The sequence below is a fragment of the Ictidomys tridecemlineatus genome, unplaced genomic scaffold, assembly GCF_052094955.1.
Source record: "Ictidomys tridecemlineatus isolate mIctTri1 unplaced genomic scaffold, mIctTri1.hap1 Scaffold_92, whole genome shotgun sequence".
NCBI classification, from domain to species: domain Eukaryota; kingdom Metazoa; phylum Chordata; class Mammalia; order Rodentia; family Sciuridae; genus Ictidomys; species Ictidomys tridecemlineatus.
The window spans coordinates 515045-530055 of record NW_027526147.1 but is presented as its reverse complement, the minus strand read 5'-3'; the positions used below and the strand labels follow the sequence as shown (position 1 = coordinate 530055).

Here is a 15011-nt window from a genome sequence, read left to right as displayed (position 1 = left end):
TCACAGGGTGGAGTACCAAAAGAAGGTTGCTACATTGAGAGACAATTCTGGAAATCTGTGAAAGGCTCTCTGAGTGTTCAGCAGGGTATTGATCTGCACATAAGTGTGATGAAACTGCTTAGCAAGTCAGAGAAACCATCTTAAGTGATTAGAAGGAACAGGTCTTAACACAGGGACCAGAATAGCACCTGGAAAAAAGTATCTAAGGAAGTTGGGTAGAATAATCAGAAGGGTGTTACCTCGGACTGACTATTACAATTTATGTCATACCTAACAAATATTCAGACCCAAGAGAATCAAATTGTTTCCAGTAATTTAATTGTATACGAAATATTAAGAATAGTAATTCGTAATGTATGGCATCGAATCAAAGCTTACCAGGCATGCAAAGAAGCAAGAAAAATACAATCCACAATGATGAGGAGAAGAATCATCCAATCAAAGCCAACTGAGAACTATCGGAGATGTTAGAATGAGGTAATGGCATTTTTTAAAAAGTCATTACTACTATATTTCGTGTGTTAAAAAGGTAAAAAGAGATATAGAAGATATATTTTAAGAAAATCAGACTTCTAGAGTTGAAAATATATGATAAACACAGTGGATGGGATTAATGCCAGAATAAGCATTGTGATGAAATTGTTAGTGAACTTGAGGACATAGCAGGAGAAGTACCCCAAATGAAACAGGGAAAATTTCTTCTGTTAAAGAAAAGTGAACCAGAGCATCAGTGAGCTGTGGGACAGTTTCAAGTTGAGCTATGAGAGGTATTCAGAAAAATATTTTAAGAAATGATGGCCAAAAATTTGTGGAAACTGTACATCTGCCGATCCAAGATATTAAATGGGACTACAATACAAAAAGCATGAATAAAGCTATATCAAGGTATATTATATCATAAATAAATTGCTCAAAACCAGTGATAAAGAGCAATCTTAGCAGTTAGAGAAGACATTTATGTAGAGAAGAACTAAGGATGACATCAGATTTCTTGTCAGAAATTAGGCATAAGAGAATATAGTGGAGTGATACCTTTAATATATTTGAAGAGTAATAATGTTGGCCAATAATATCATGCCCAGTGAAATATCTTTCTAAAATGAAGACTTGTACTGACATACAAGCTGAAAGAATTCACCTACACTTGCACCAAGACAGCAGATGGAAATAATGGAATAAAGGAGTAAAGAACACTGAAAATGGTGACTGTGTGCATAAATATTTAAAATAATTTTTCTTATTTGAACATTTTAAAAAGTCATTGACTGTTTAAAGACAAATATCAGTGTAGTATGGGACTTAGAAAACATGTAAAGTAAAATACATGACAACAGTATAAATCTCAGAAGGGTAGTAACTATTGTAACGTTCTTATTGAATATGTGAAGTAATATAGTATCATCTGAAGGTAGATTGTGACAAATTAAAGATGTATATTCTAAACCCTGAAGCACTAAGATTAGAAAACAGAGTTATAGCTTAATAAGCCAATAGAGGAATCACTAAAAATACCGATAGTGGTATTTCTGCAAAAGAAGACAGAAAGAAAAGAAAAAGAACAAAGAACAGAAGGAACAAATAGAAGATTATATTAAGCTTACACCTATGCACGGCAGTAATCCTATTAAGTGGAAAGTATCTAAATACATCAGTTAAAAACAGAGATTGTCATATTGCCTAAAGAAGCAAGACCCAAATAGATGTCTAAGGGAATAACACTGTAAATAGAAAGACACAAAGAAGTCAAAATTAAAATGATTGAACAAGGTATCTCATGTTAAACACTAGTCAAAGGAAATCTGGAGTAGCTACATTAAACCAAAAGAGGTTGTGGGGCAAAATATATCATCAGGACTAAAGAAAGTTATTTCCTAATGATAAACGAATCAGTCAAGATTATATAATAAACCTAAATGCTTGTACTTTTAATATTAGACCTTCAAAATACATGAAGTATCAAAATTGATAGAATTATGAGGAAAATGATGAATCCTATAGATTACATTTAGAGATTTCAATATCCTCTCCTCAGCAATTGGCAGAAAACGAAAAATAAAAGTAAGGTTGTAGAAAGTGTGAATGACATAATCAATCCATCCATTTGAAATTAATTGACATTTATAGAAAACCCCCAAGGAGCTTAGTGCACATGGAACATTTACCAAGATAAACTATATTCTGGATCTTAAAAAAATTATCAGTAAATATAAAAGTATTCAAAGTCAGGCAAAGCTTATTCTCTGAACACAATAAAATGATAAATCAATAATGGAAAAATCTGGAAAATTCTCAAATATTTGAAAACTTAAGTGCCAGGCTGCTATCTGCTATCTATCTATATCTATATGTATATCTGTATCTATCTATCATATATATATATTTGGTATAAATGAACAACACAGTACATTTATTTTTATGTGGTGTTGGGGATCGAACCCAGTGCCTCACACATGTGAGGCAAGCACTTTACCACTGAGCTACAACCTTAGCCCCCACTGCTAAATAATTTTTGAGTCAAATAAATCAGAGAAGAAATTCATATTTTGAGTTGAATAAAACTGAAAACAACATATCCATTTGTGCAATGTCACTAAAGTGTTATTGGAAAACTTATAGCACTACCAGGCCCAAGATAGCTTTATTAAAAAATAAGTCTCCAGTCATTGACTTAGTTCCTACTATGAGAAACTAGAAAAGGAAAAATAAGTTAATCTCCAAGTAAGCAAGAAAAAAAGATATAATAAAGACCATAAGTCAGTAAAATTTTAAAAAAAAGGAAAATAAGAGAAAATCAATGAAACCCAAAGCTAGTTCTTTAAGATGAATAAAATTGATCAACATCTAGTGAGGGAAATAAAAGAGGAGACACGGGTTACCAATATTCGCAATCAGAGAAGGGATATCACTACAGATTTCACAGATACTAGACTGATAATGGGGATATTATGAACAGTTTATGTTAATTAACTTGACAATTTAGATGAAATGAAGAAATTTTATTTAAGCCACAAATTGCAAAAGTTCACTCAAGAAAAACAGACAATTTCATAAACCTTGTTGACTATTAAAGAAATTGAAGGTATAGGTAAAAACCTTTCTTCAAAGAAAAAAATATAAGACCAAGATAGCTTTATTGGTGATCCAATTAAACCTGTAAGGAAGAAATGATATTAATTCCTAATAGTAGTAGTAATACTAAACCCTTGTAGAATATTAAAGCAAGGAAATAGTTCTCCTATGAATCCAGTGTTATCACTACACCAAACCAAGACAAAGATATAATAAGAAAAGAAAACCACATACCTCTCATGGGATCTCCAATGAATCTGTACAGAAATTCTAAACAAAAATTTAAGTCAAATACAACAATATGTAAAAGGAAAATACATCATAGACAAAAACTAGACGGATGATGGGGATTTATGTCAAGAATCCAAAATTTATTTAACATTTGAAAATCAATGAAATTTACCACATTGATGTACCTAAAAGCACAATCTTTGTGTTTAGCTCGAGAGATACAAAACAAGCATTTAAAAAATATAGCAGAGGGGGGAAATGTTGGGGAGTAATATTGGCCAAATTATATTGTTATTTTGTGTGCATGTACAAGTAGGTGACAATAAATCGCATCGACATGTAAAAAAAATCAGCCCTGATTATTAATTAAAAAAATTTTTTAGATGTTGATTAACTTTCATTTTATTCACTTATTTATATGCGGTGCTGAGATTTGAACCCATTGCCTCACACATGCTAGGCAAGTGCTCTACCACTGAGTATCAACCCCAGCCCCTCAGCATTGATTATTGATGTAGAAAAACAAACAACAAACTAGGAATAGAAGGGAGCTTAAAACATCCTCTGAAAAAATGCAGCTAACCTCATACTTAATGGTTGATAATTGAATACTTTTCCCCAAGATCAGAAACCAAACAGAGATGTCTACTCTCATTACATCTATTCAGCATTGTACTGGGGTGCAGTAAGGAAATAGCTAGTATACTAAGGCAAGAAAAAGAAATAAAATGCACTCAGATTGGAAAGGAAGAAATAAAATTCTCTTTTCTTTTCAGATAACTTGAATATATATATAGATACAATCTGGTATGATCTAGAAAAAAGCTATTGTAAGGTTGACAGATAAAATTTACATCTAAAAGCAATTATATTTTCTATATATTAACAATGAATAATTAGAAATTGAAATTTTAAAGATTTCCATGTACAATAGAATAAAAATATGAAGTATTTAAACATAAACGTGGCAAAAACTAAAATGTATATATTAAAAACTATAAAATATTGCTGATAGAATTTAAAGAGAACCTAAATGGAGAGATATACCTAATTTATGAGTCAGAAGACTAAGGTGTCCATTCATCCCAGTTTAATCACCAGAGTCAACATTATTCCAATCAAAATCCCTGCAGAGTTTTGTAGAAAATGACAAGCTGATTGCAACGTGGCTTCAAGACTTAATCTAGGGCTGGGGATGTAGCTCAGTGGTAGAGGACTTGCCTAGCATATGCAAGGTCCTGTGTTCAATCCCTAGTACCATACAAAGAGGAAAAAAAAATATTCTAAAGCTACAGTAATCAGGATTGCAGACAAAACATCAAGAATTCAGAGATAGATACACAATATATATGGCAACAGTCATTGACAAAGATGGAAAGACAAGTAGAGAATGGAAAGTTTTTTCAGCAAATGGTACTGAAATTACTGCATATTTATATGCAAAATATTGATCCATGCCTTGCATTAGACACCTGAATTAACTCACAGACTTAAATATTAAACTCAAAACTACAAAACCTCTAGGAAAAAAAGTAAGAGAAAAAATTTTGTTGAACTTAGGTTTGGCAAAGATTTCTTAAATTTGAGAACAAAAGCATTAAAAAGGATTTGACAATGTGGGATTCATCAAACTAAAACCTCTGTAATTCAAAATACACTTTGAAGTCAATGAAATAGACAAAACACAAGCTGGGAGGAAATTACTGTAAAGCATTTATCAAGACTTGCATCAAGGATATATGGAGAACTCTTAGAACGCATTAGAAAAAAATATAGTCCTGTAAAATAACACTTCATCAAAGAAGATAAACAGATAGTAAATACATTAAAAATGCTTGACATAATTATCAGGGAAATGCAATTTTGAAGCATAAGAGTTACCACTACACACTTATTAAATATCTAATATTAAAGACAATTGTGCTGAGTGGTTGGAGAAGAGATGGAGGAACTGGATGGGTACACATCTGGTGGGGATATAAAGTGGTAGAATCACCTTCTTAAAAAGGTAAACATACACCAGTCATATCCAACCATTCTTTTCCAAAGAAAAGATAAGTTATATAGCAATAGGAGGAATTTTATATCAGTGTTCTTGGCTATTTTATTTGTAAAAGCCCCAAACTGGAAAAAAATCCAAATGTCTATCAATAGATGATAGACAAATTGTGGTATGTACATGTAATGAAATGCTACTCAGCAATAAAAATAGATGATAGATAAACTGATGTAGATGAATCTCAAATTATGCTGAATAAGAGAAGCCATAGAAAATACAATATATTATCCCATACACATAAAACTTGAGGAATACAAAGCAATCTATTAAGATAAGACATTTTGCTGGAGGAATGGGAAAGTGGGGGGCAAGAAAGAAGGGTGACAAAGGGCAAAATTATCTAGAGAATGAGAATATTTTTGGAAGTAAAGGATGTGTATATTATCTTGATTATAATGGTGATTTCATAATTTCATGTTAAAATTCATCAAATTGCACACTTTAAATACATGTAATTTATTGCATGTCAGTTTTACCTCAAAGCTATAAGAAATAATATATTCATCTTTTTTCACTTTCTAAGATACAAATAGTATTCTATAAATATTTTTCTCTACTTCATTTTTAAAAAATGTATTCCGGAAACCAGCTCTTAGCAGTATTTAAAATTATTTTCTTTCTTCTTTGGTTTATTCAAAAACTTTCATTGATGACGGTTGTTTCAGCCTTTTGTGACCATCTTGTATTGTTATAATTAATGCTTGAATAACATAGTTTTGTAAATACAAGTTTTAAACATTTGTTGTTGTATTCCCAGTATCTTTAGAAATTAGGGCTGGTGGACTATAGCTCAGCAGTAGAGCACTTGCCCAAGATACCCTTCCCCAGCACTGAAAAAGTTAAAAAAAAAAAAGTGGGATTGTTGAGTTAATAGGTAAATATATAAGCAGTTTTGGGAGATGTTGCCAAATCTCATTCATAAGGGTTGTATCATTTTGTATACTTATTAGCAGTGTCTGAGAATTTGTATTCCCCCACATTCTCTCACCTACTGAGTATGTTTTCAAATGTTTGGATCTTGCCAATGCAAGTGAGAAATGGTGTCTTGGTGTGGTTTAATTTGTATTTTGTTCATTATGAGCTAAGCAGAGCATGTTTCCATATGTTATAGCTATTTGCATTTCTTTTCCTGAGATCTGTTTATTTCTTCAGCCCATTTTTGTATAGGTTTGCTGGCCATTTTATTTATAATGTTCTTTATATTTCAGGAACATGATTCTTTGGACAATAATATGTTGCAAATATTTTTTCTCAGTTTGTCATTGTCAAACTGCGTGCGTGTGTGTGTGTGTGTGTGTGTGTGTGTGTGTGTGTAGCAGGTTTAGATACAGCCAGGAAAGATTTTTTCAATGAGGCAGGTTTTGCCCACTCATAATACATAGAAAATTTCACTTAATATTTTCTAGTACTTGTTTATTTTCTATTTTTACATTCATGTTTCTTATCCATTTGTAGTTTATCTTTTGAATAAGTAGAGAAAAATCCAATTTTATAATTTTCCATGTGGTAACGCTACTTATTAGAAAGTCTATTTTCCCCAAACTAACTTTTATTGTACCCCAAATGTCCAGTTGGTTCTGTTTCTGGATTCTCTATTCTGTCCCACAATCTCTATGTATTCTTGGGCTTGGACGAGGGTACATGAATTAATTATATAGTCTGCCCTCCCTGTACCCTTCATTGCTCTTCTTTTTCAGTGCTTTCCTGCTTATTCTTGTTCTTTTGAATTGAATATATTCAACTTGACGACAGATTTTTAAAGATCCACAGATGTTCATTTCCTCCCCAAGTTAAATGTCCCCAGTTTCTTCAATTTTTAGCACGTGCTTTTCGGGCTATTCATGATTCTGTTCTTTTCCACAAGTCATGCAACCCTAAAATGTGGCATCCAGAAATGAAGCCACCGGCGTGGGGTGATAATGACATGATTCCTTAGGGTTAGGCTTTTTTAAAAAGAGTGTCATCCACGAGTGAGCAGGGAAGGAAAGCCCAGCAGTAGTCTTTTAGAAGGGAGCAGGAGAAGCTTCTCCTCTTCTGTCTGCACTTTTGGGGCAGGTAGGTACCTGGTGTCTCAACACGTTGACAAAAGGGTTTTGCTCTGGGAGGGGCTGGGAGGCCTGACTTTCTCCTTTTTCCTAGTCTCTGCCTATAATCCCCTTCTGCTAGTTCCCTGGCTTCCTCCAGGGCCTTCTAAATCGCCGGTCCTCTCCTAGTTCCGGGGACAGGTGAGCCTCTTTCCTTCTGGAGTCCTTTCATTTGGACTCTTCCGCTTGGCTCTACTGGCGCTGTCCCCCGCCGGGCTCCGCAGTTGGTTCTTCCCGCTCCCCGCCACGCCCCTCAGCATCCTCTGTCTGCTCACTGCAGTCCACCCAGGGGCTTCCTCTGATGACGGGTTTCACGTGCCTTGGGCGGAAAGCGCCTGTGGTGGAGGAAGGCAAAGTTCACTCCCAGTACCCGCCCCCTGCGCTGGGTCCTACTGAAGTAGGAAACGGTGAAAGAGAGGGTCCTGTGCTGTTCTGCAGGGAAGCGTCGCTTCCACTCAGCTGTCCCTAAACCATGGACTCAGTACCTGCCACTGTGCCTTCTGTCACTGTTTCCCTGGGGGACCCAGAGCTCCTGGGACCCCTGTCGGGTGGCTGAGTTCTGGCAGAGTGGGTGCACTGACTGTCGTGGCGACGGAGAAATGGAGTGTGTCAGGCCCAAGGCAGGCAGGACGTGACTGTATGGTTAAGCGAGGCCGGTGAGAGTGTACTTGAGCTTTCCCCACTTGCACTTTTTTTTTTTTTGACGGAATAGAGGTGACAACCTCATGGTATGTTCTGAAATGCAGCCAACAATCCAAACAGCTAATGTTACTACAGGTCTTTTCCCTAAGGAGACTGCTGGGGAATTGGGCCCAAGTGACAGTTATCTCCTATTACGTGTAGAGGGCGGTGAAAACAGGGAAGAGTAGGCAGGTGTTTACTGCACTGCCTTTGAGCAACCATTTAAAATTAGGCTCTGAATTTTATAGAAGGATGTTAAATTCAGAGAAGTTTATCTAAGCCAGTTTTCAAGAGTTGTCTGAAATTACATGTCACGTATCTGTATATAAGAGTGGAATGGAAGTAAGATTTAAAATCTTATACATATATCGTCATTGTTTTTATTTGTTGCCATAAAATTAATTAGTTCTTTCATATATTTAAGTTTTGTCTTAAAAGAATATTTTAAATTATAAAAACCAGATTATCTAAGAGAAAAGAATGATCCAGAGGGATTCTAGCCAGGTGTTAGACAATGTGATGATATAGGGCCTGTTACAAAGTGGAAATGTATGCTCAATTTAAAGTATTTAGATTCGGGCTGGGGTTGTGGTTCAGTAGAGCGCTTGCCTAGCATACATGAGGCACTGGGTTCGATCCTCAGCACCATATAAAAACAAAACAATGTGTCCACCCTAAAACTAAAGATACATAAATAAATATTTTTAAAAAGTATTTAGATTCATTATACTTGAAAACACTGGAAGCAAACAAAAAATATGAGACTGCCAGTATCCTCTCTCTTGAAGAAGCTATTGGAAAATATTGAGGAGGTGGATTTCTGATGAGGAAGTTGGTTTAGAATTGCCATGATTCTTTGTGACTGTTTTGTTATAAATTTAAGGTTTCCCATTTCTTCTAATTTGTCTGTTTAAGCTGTTTACTACATTGCCTGATGATACTCAACCTGGGCCTGATTTTTATGGACTACCATGGAAGCCTGTAGTATTCACTGTTTTCTTTGGGATTGTATCCTTTGTCATTTTCTTTTGGAGAACTGCTCTTGTGAGTAAATTAACTTACTTATACCTTAGCACATAAGCACAAGGATTATTTTATATAGTCACTGCCCCCCCCCTTTTTTTTCTTTTTCAATTGCTAAAACACAAAATAGTGGTTTAAGTCAAACTAACATTATAAAATAATTTAGTGTGGGTGCAGTTGGTAGAACTGGTAATTCTTACAGCCATCCTGACCAGTAGTTTCATATGTATCAGAAGTCTTAAAAGTGGGATAAAAGATGGGATAGGTTAGATAAATATCCTTTTATGTAGCATATATGTCTAGTAATCTATCTTAAAGAAATAACTATGCTTTGAAGATTTTTGGTAATGTTTTTCAATGGAACAGTGTATTAGATTGAAGACTTAGCACAACATAATTCATTTAGGGGTTATTGTATGTTCGATTAGTGGAATAGTAGGCAGATTTATTTATTTCAAAGCTTTGAGGTACAGAAAATGCTCACAATTAAATGTGAAGTGGGAAAAAAAAGCAGAAACTAAGATTTAAATGTTGATGAACTGTATGTTAATATAAACATACAAACAGGGGGAAATGCTGCAAAGAAATACAGTAAAATGAGAAAAAGGAGATGATATAATTTTTCCAGTCTTTTATATAAATTTTTCCCAGATTTTATGATTTGATCATATGTACAGAAAATGCCTTTTTATTTGGAAGTATAGATTATGTGTTGTCCAAAATCCATTAAATGTTTTGTTCATTAAGGTTTTTTTTTTCCTGAGCAGAATTAGTCTATCTCTGTGTATGTGTGTACATATATGTATAAGTGTGTGTGTGTGTGTGTGTGTGTGTGTATATATATATGTGTGTGTATATATATATATATATATATATATATATATATATATATATATATATATGCGCTTATACATACTTATGTTTGTACTGTAGGTCATTCTGTTTCATAGTTATTTAACATAATTGGAAGAAAATTATTTTAGGTAAATGGACTTTGCATATGAAAAGCCTAACAGTTAAAGAGGCCAAAAACATTGGATACAAATCTTTTCAAATCTGAGTGTTCTTTTTCTGATTTCTTAATTATTTCAGACATATCATTGTTAAGATAAGTTTCCTCTCCTTGTACAATTGAGTGTAAAATCTCTTAAAAAGTATTCCCTTCTTAAATAGAAGAATTGTTTGCCTGGATTCCTGTGAGGAATTTTCTAATCTCATTGAACTTTTTCTCAGCTAAAAGTAAAAAGGAAATAGAAGGATAAAGAGAAGGGAAAAACATGAAAACATTTTATATTTCTCTCTCTTGTTTCTTTCATTTCAAGAACCCTGGTACCTGTTTCTCTTTTCACTAGGTTATGTGGGATGTGGTTCCTAGCTTGTTGCTCCTCAGTTTCAGCATTTGACTTTAAAACTTTAGTCTCCCTACCTTAGATGACTGCTTTTATGCTACTTCCCATTTTCCTCTGTTGTCATTTTGAGTAAAAGGTTAGCAAGGCTATGACATTAAAGAAATGTTCATTTTTTTCTGTGTTGGAGTTTTCTGAATGCAATTTCCTGTTACGAAGATCCCCTGGATGATCTGTGGACACATCTGAATATCCCATCACCATTTATAACATTTGAAAGGACAAGTAATATGCTAAGTTACAAAGAAATTTAGTGATGTTTTAAAAAAATTTCTGCTTAGGTTTTATTATCAGGTAGTTTATTGCTGTTTTTTGGAAACGATTGTTTTTGTCCTTTCCAGAATATGTTAATTGTCATTTTTCTTATTGCTTGTGCATTTTCTTCAAGCAGTCTTTCCTTTCAGATTTCTTGCTATATATTTAGTGGTTTGCAGAAATAAGATGATGTAGCCTCTTAGTTTCTAAATTCAGCCAATAGCCAAATTTAAATTGGAGTTCTAAGATGTTTTCTGGTGAGTGAAAGTGGCATATCTTAGTACAAAGATTATGCATTTAATATTGTTTCCTCAGATTTATTTTGAATAGTCATTGTTTCTAGACTTTATCCTGGTTATTTAGAATTGTCAAGTAAATGATTTTGAGTATACACACACACACACACACACACACACACACACACACACACATACACACATCTTTGCTGTGAAATAAGGTACATATCTTAGTGTTTTTATGTCAGAGGCTATTTATGAAATATCACTACCAATTAAATTTAAAAGGCTTGTTAACCTTTACTTATTTTTAATCCTATAAATTATTATCCTGAACCAGAATGTTATTAAATTCTCACTTGGTTATGATTCTGACTATTGTTTTAGGAATGCTGTTTCTATTGAGCAGATGTTTGACATCAAATTTAATCTTTTTTCTCTCTTCTAGGTAAAAGATAGAGTATATCAAGGTAAATTTTTAGGTTTCTTAAACTTGTAATAACCCTTTGTATTGGTGTTTGATGTGTGTTTTATTTATGTTAGAAGTAGATACAGTGACTTTTAATGTCTATTATCTTTTTTACCTCCTGAAAATTTTACTATTCCTAGGTTGCTAGCATGGATAATAGAGTAGATGATGATGGTTCCAACTCTGAGATAGGAGATAAAGAGGAGGAACAAATTGTGGATAGGGAGATGATGATAAGTTTTAATTTGGGGCAGATTAACTTTGAATATTGATGTAATGCAGATGTATTACATTTGAAGAGTATTTCTATGCTAATGATTTAATCATGCATTAAGTAATTGAGTAGATAATTTGAAGAATGGTAATGTGAATCAGTATGTTTTCATTTCTGTTTTTCTTTGCAAAGAATTAAATGATTCCATTTTCGGAAAAGAAAGTGTTTTGAGAAGGGGGGAATATCAAGCTACAACACTTTACTGTATTTCCCATCTGTGAAATAAGCTTAAATTGAAATATCATTTTGGATGAGAGGGGTTCCTGGGATTGAACTCTGGGGCACTCTACTGAGCCACATCGCCAACCCCCTATATTTAGAGACCAAGTCTCACTTAGTTGCTTAGTGTCTCGCTCTTGCTGAGGCTGGCTTTGAACTTGGAATCCTTCTAGCTCAGCCTCCTGAGCCACTGGGATTACAGGTGTGCACCACTGCACCCAGCAAAATATCATTGTTCTTATATTTTTCTTAAATTCTAATAATTTTTATACTCTTATTGCTAATAAGCATAGATTGCTTTTTAAAAGCATAATAGTTATGCTAAGAAGTATTTCCTCATAGTACCATATAACATGTCTTTGCTTTTAGTAGATTGAGTAATTGAATTTCATTTAGTGATTGTAATAATCTTGTGTATTTCCCCCTTTTAGTCAATGAACAGCAAATTTCCAAAAAGGTGAACAATTTCATGAAAGAAAATGAAGAACTAATGCAGAAATTGTCAAATTATGAACAGAAGGTATAATTATTTTTTTCTTTCTTTCTCCCTTGGTTCTAGCTTGAATCATTCCTACCTGTTTTAATTTAAAAATCATATTTTAAAATTTTTGTTTCATTATTTCCTACAAATCATCCAAATTCTAAACAGTCATATGTATTAAGTACTGCTTTCTTCTGGAAAGGGTCACTTGTCTGGAAGTAACTTGTATGGTAGCACTATAATTTGTGTATCTTAATTCTGAATGCTTTATTTACATAGATGAAGGAATCAAAGAAACAGGTCCAAGAGACCATGAAACAAAATATGATTCTTTCTGATGAAGCAACTAATTATAAGGTAAAAATCCCTTCTTTGGGGGGAATTACATTCTAAACTCAAAAGTAAATGTAATGAGTGAGTAATCTTGACACCTTTTTTTTCCAGGATAAAATGAAGCTTCTTGAAAAAGCTAAAGAACTTCTGGATGAGGGAGGTAAAAGTCTTCATGTTATGTTAGAATCTGAGAGAGAACAGAAAGCTAAGAATCAGGACTTGGTAAGAGTTTTGCTGCTAAGTATTACTGCAATTTGGCTTTTGAAATATTTTGTAAAATTGGTTAAGTTGAACTTAGTCCAGCTGTTAACTAAAGTAAGATTAGGAGTCAAGGAAGTTGAACCCACTTCTGCCCATTTTGTGGAACTTTTAAGTACTGATACAACAACTTAAAAAATTTTTACTTACATATTTCATTTTCAATTTCTATAAGTTTCTGTAATTACATAAAAGTTGCAAAAGATGGTAGAGAGTGTGTTCTGAAATATCCTACCCCCAAGTAAGCTTGATCACCTAGCTGAGGTAGTATTTATCAGATTTCTCCACTGTAAAAATTCTTTCCAATCCTTTTCATATTGTATTCTTTGGAAGTTACCATGCACAGCCCACAGTTAAAGTATGAAGAGTTACAAGCTCAGGATGCAGCTCATGGTAGAGCACTTGCCTAGCATGCATGAGGCCCAGGATTCAATCCCAGGCATTGCAAACAAAGATTGCAGATTTATGTCCACTTCTTTAAGGAGCAAGTATCTTTATAATTTTTTTGGAATTCTTCTGTATGTGAGATTAGTCTATTCTTCCTTAAATTTTATCATTTTTTACTTCAAATAAGAAAATTTTAAAAATGATCTTGGGAAATTTTTTTCTCTATCACTAGAAAAAAATTACTAATTTGAACTGGTTTACTTGAAACAGTAATTAATTAGTTAATTTTCTATGCTTTAAAACATTTTATTTACTTATTGCATTATGATTTTCTATACTTTGAACTTTTTTTCTGGTTATCTCATAAACTGTAAGGTTGTGGATGCCATGAAATATTTATGACTTCATTTTCCCTCATCTCTTTCAGTTTTTGATTTTTTGCTTAGTCCAAAGGTGGATCCCCTGCATTTACCTGATATGTAATGGGATGGCTTGACAAAAATTTTGTTGTGTTTATCTTTTTTAGTATATATATGTATGTGTACGTACACACACACACACACACACACACATATATATCAGTATTTCTACTGAAATCCTAATGCATATTTTGTGTTCTGTTTTCACCTGGCAGATAATGGAAAATAAGAAATCTATAGAGAAGCTTAAAGATGTCATTTCAGTAAATACTTCTGAACTTTCAGAGGTAAAGCTGCCAACTATTGCTAACGGATATTAGTACTACATCTTAGTTTTGTTGCGGACCAAAAACTTGAGGTGTGCTAAAATGTGCAAAAAATGAGAACTATATGATGTCTTGTTTGGGAAAGTATAACTTTGTTTCTTCTTTGGAATTAATTCACTAACTGTAGTGTTTTTCATTAGCTTCAAATTCTCCTTACTGAAGCTAAGCTTCGTGAAGAGAAGGTGAAGTTGAAATGCTGTCAGCTTCAGAAAGAAAATACCATGCTTAAGAAGGAGAAAGAGCAGGTAAAGAAAATTTGATGTCATACATAATGTAAACTAGAGAAGTGAATATCATTATCTTGTATCTTTCTTGGATCTGTTTCTGAGGTAAGGAATTTTCATGCAGGACCTTTTCTAGATATGCAAAGTTTAAACAATGCTCCCCAAATTGAGTGCATATATATGGTCTCCATCTGTTTTGGATTTTTGGATTATTGCTTTTCTTATCAAATGTCAATCAGTTATTAACTTGCATAGCCTCAAAGAAAATTTTTAAACCAGAAAATTAAGTATTTTATGATCCTCTTTTGAATAGTTACTGATTCACCGGCCAAGGGAAGATTACATGATAAGGAATCTAAATTTAGGAGACAGTCATATGTGCCCAGCCATTCCTGCTGGAGATAAATTATTTGAATTGGCAGCAATTTTCTGGGGAATGCAATAAACAGGCTCAACTTCCTGATAGCTCTGATGTTCTTACTGCAGCTGTGAGAGTTGGGGCCACTCTGCCCTCTTCCTTAACCAAGGTCTCAACCCCCCTCGATTGAGGCAGGCCACCGAGGAGTATGGCTCTCTA

General features: G+C 33.7%; 1 pseudogene across 1 annotated transcript in view; it reads left to right on the top strand.

Annotated features, from left to right (window-relative positions):
• LOC144374869 (transport and Golgi organization protein 1 homolog) overlaps nucleotides 1–15011 on the top strand; it is a 122890-nt pseudogene that overhangs the window by 94756 nt on the left and 13123 nt on the right. Inside the window, exons 28-34 of the transcript XR_013434136.1 lie at nucleotides 9040–9168; nucleotides 11493–11514; nucleotides 12438–12526; nucleotides 12767–12844; nucleotides 12932–13042; nucleotides 14100–14171; nucleotides 14351–14455. The product of XR_013434136.1 is annotated as a transport and Golgi organization protein 1 homolog (transcript). The remainder of the gene's footprint in view (nucleotides 1–9039; nucleotides 9169–11492; nucleotides 11515–12437; nucleotides 12527–12766; nucleotides 12845–12931; nucleotides 13043–14099; nucleotides 14172–14350; nucleotides 14456–15011) is intronic.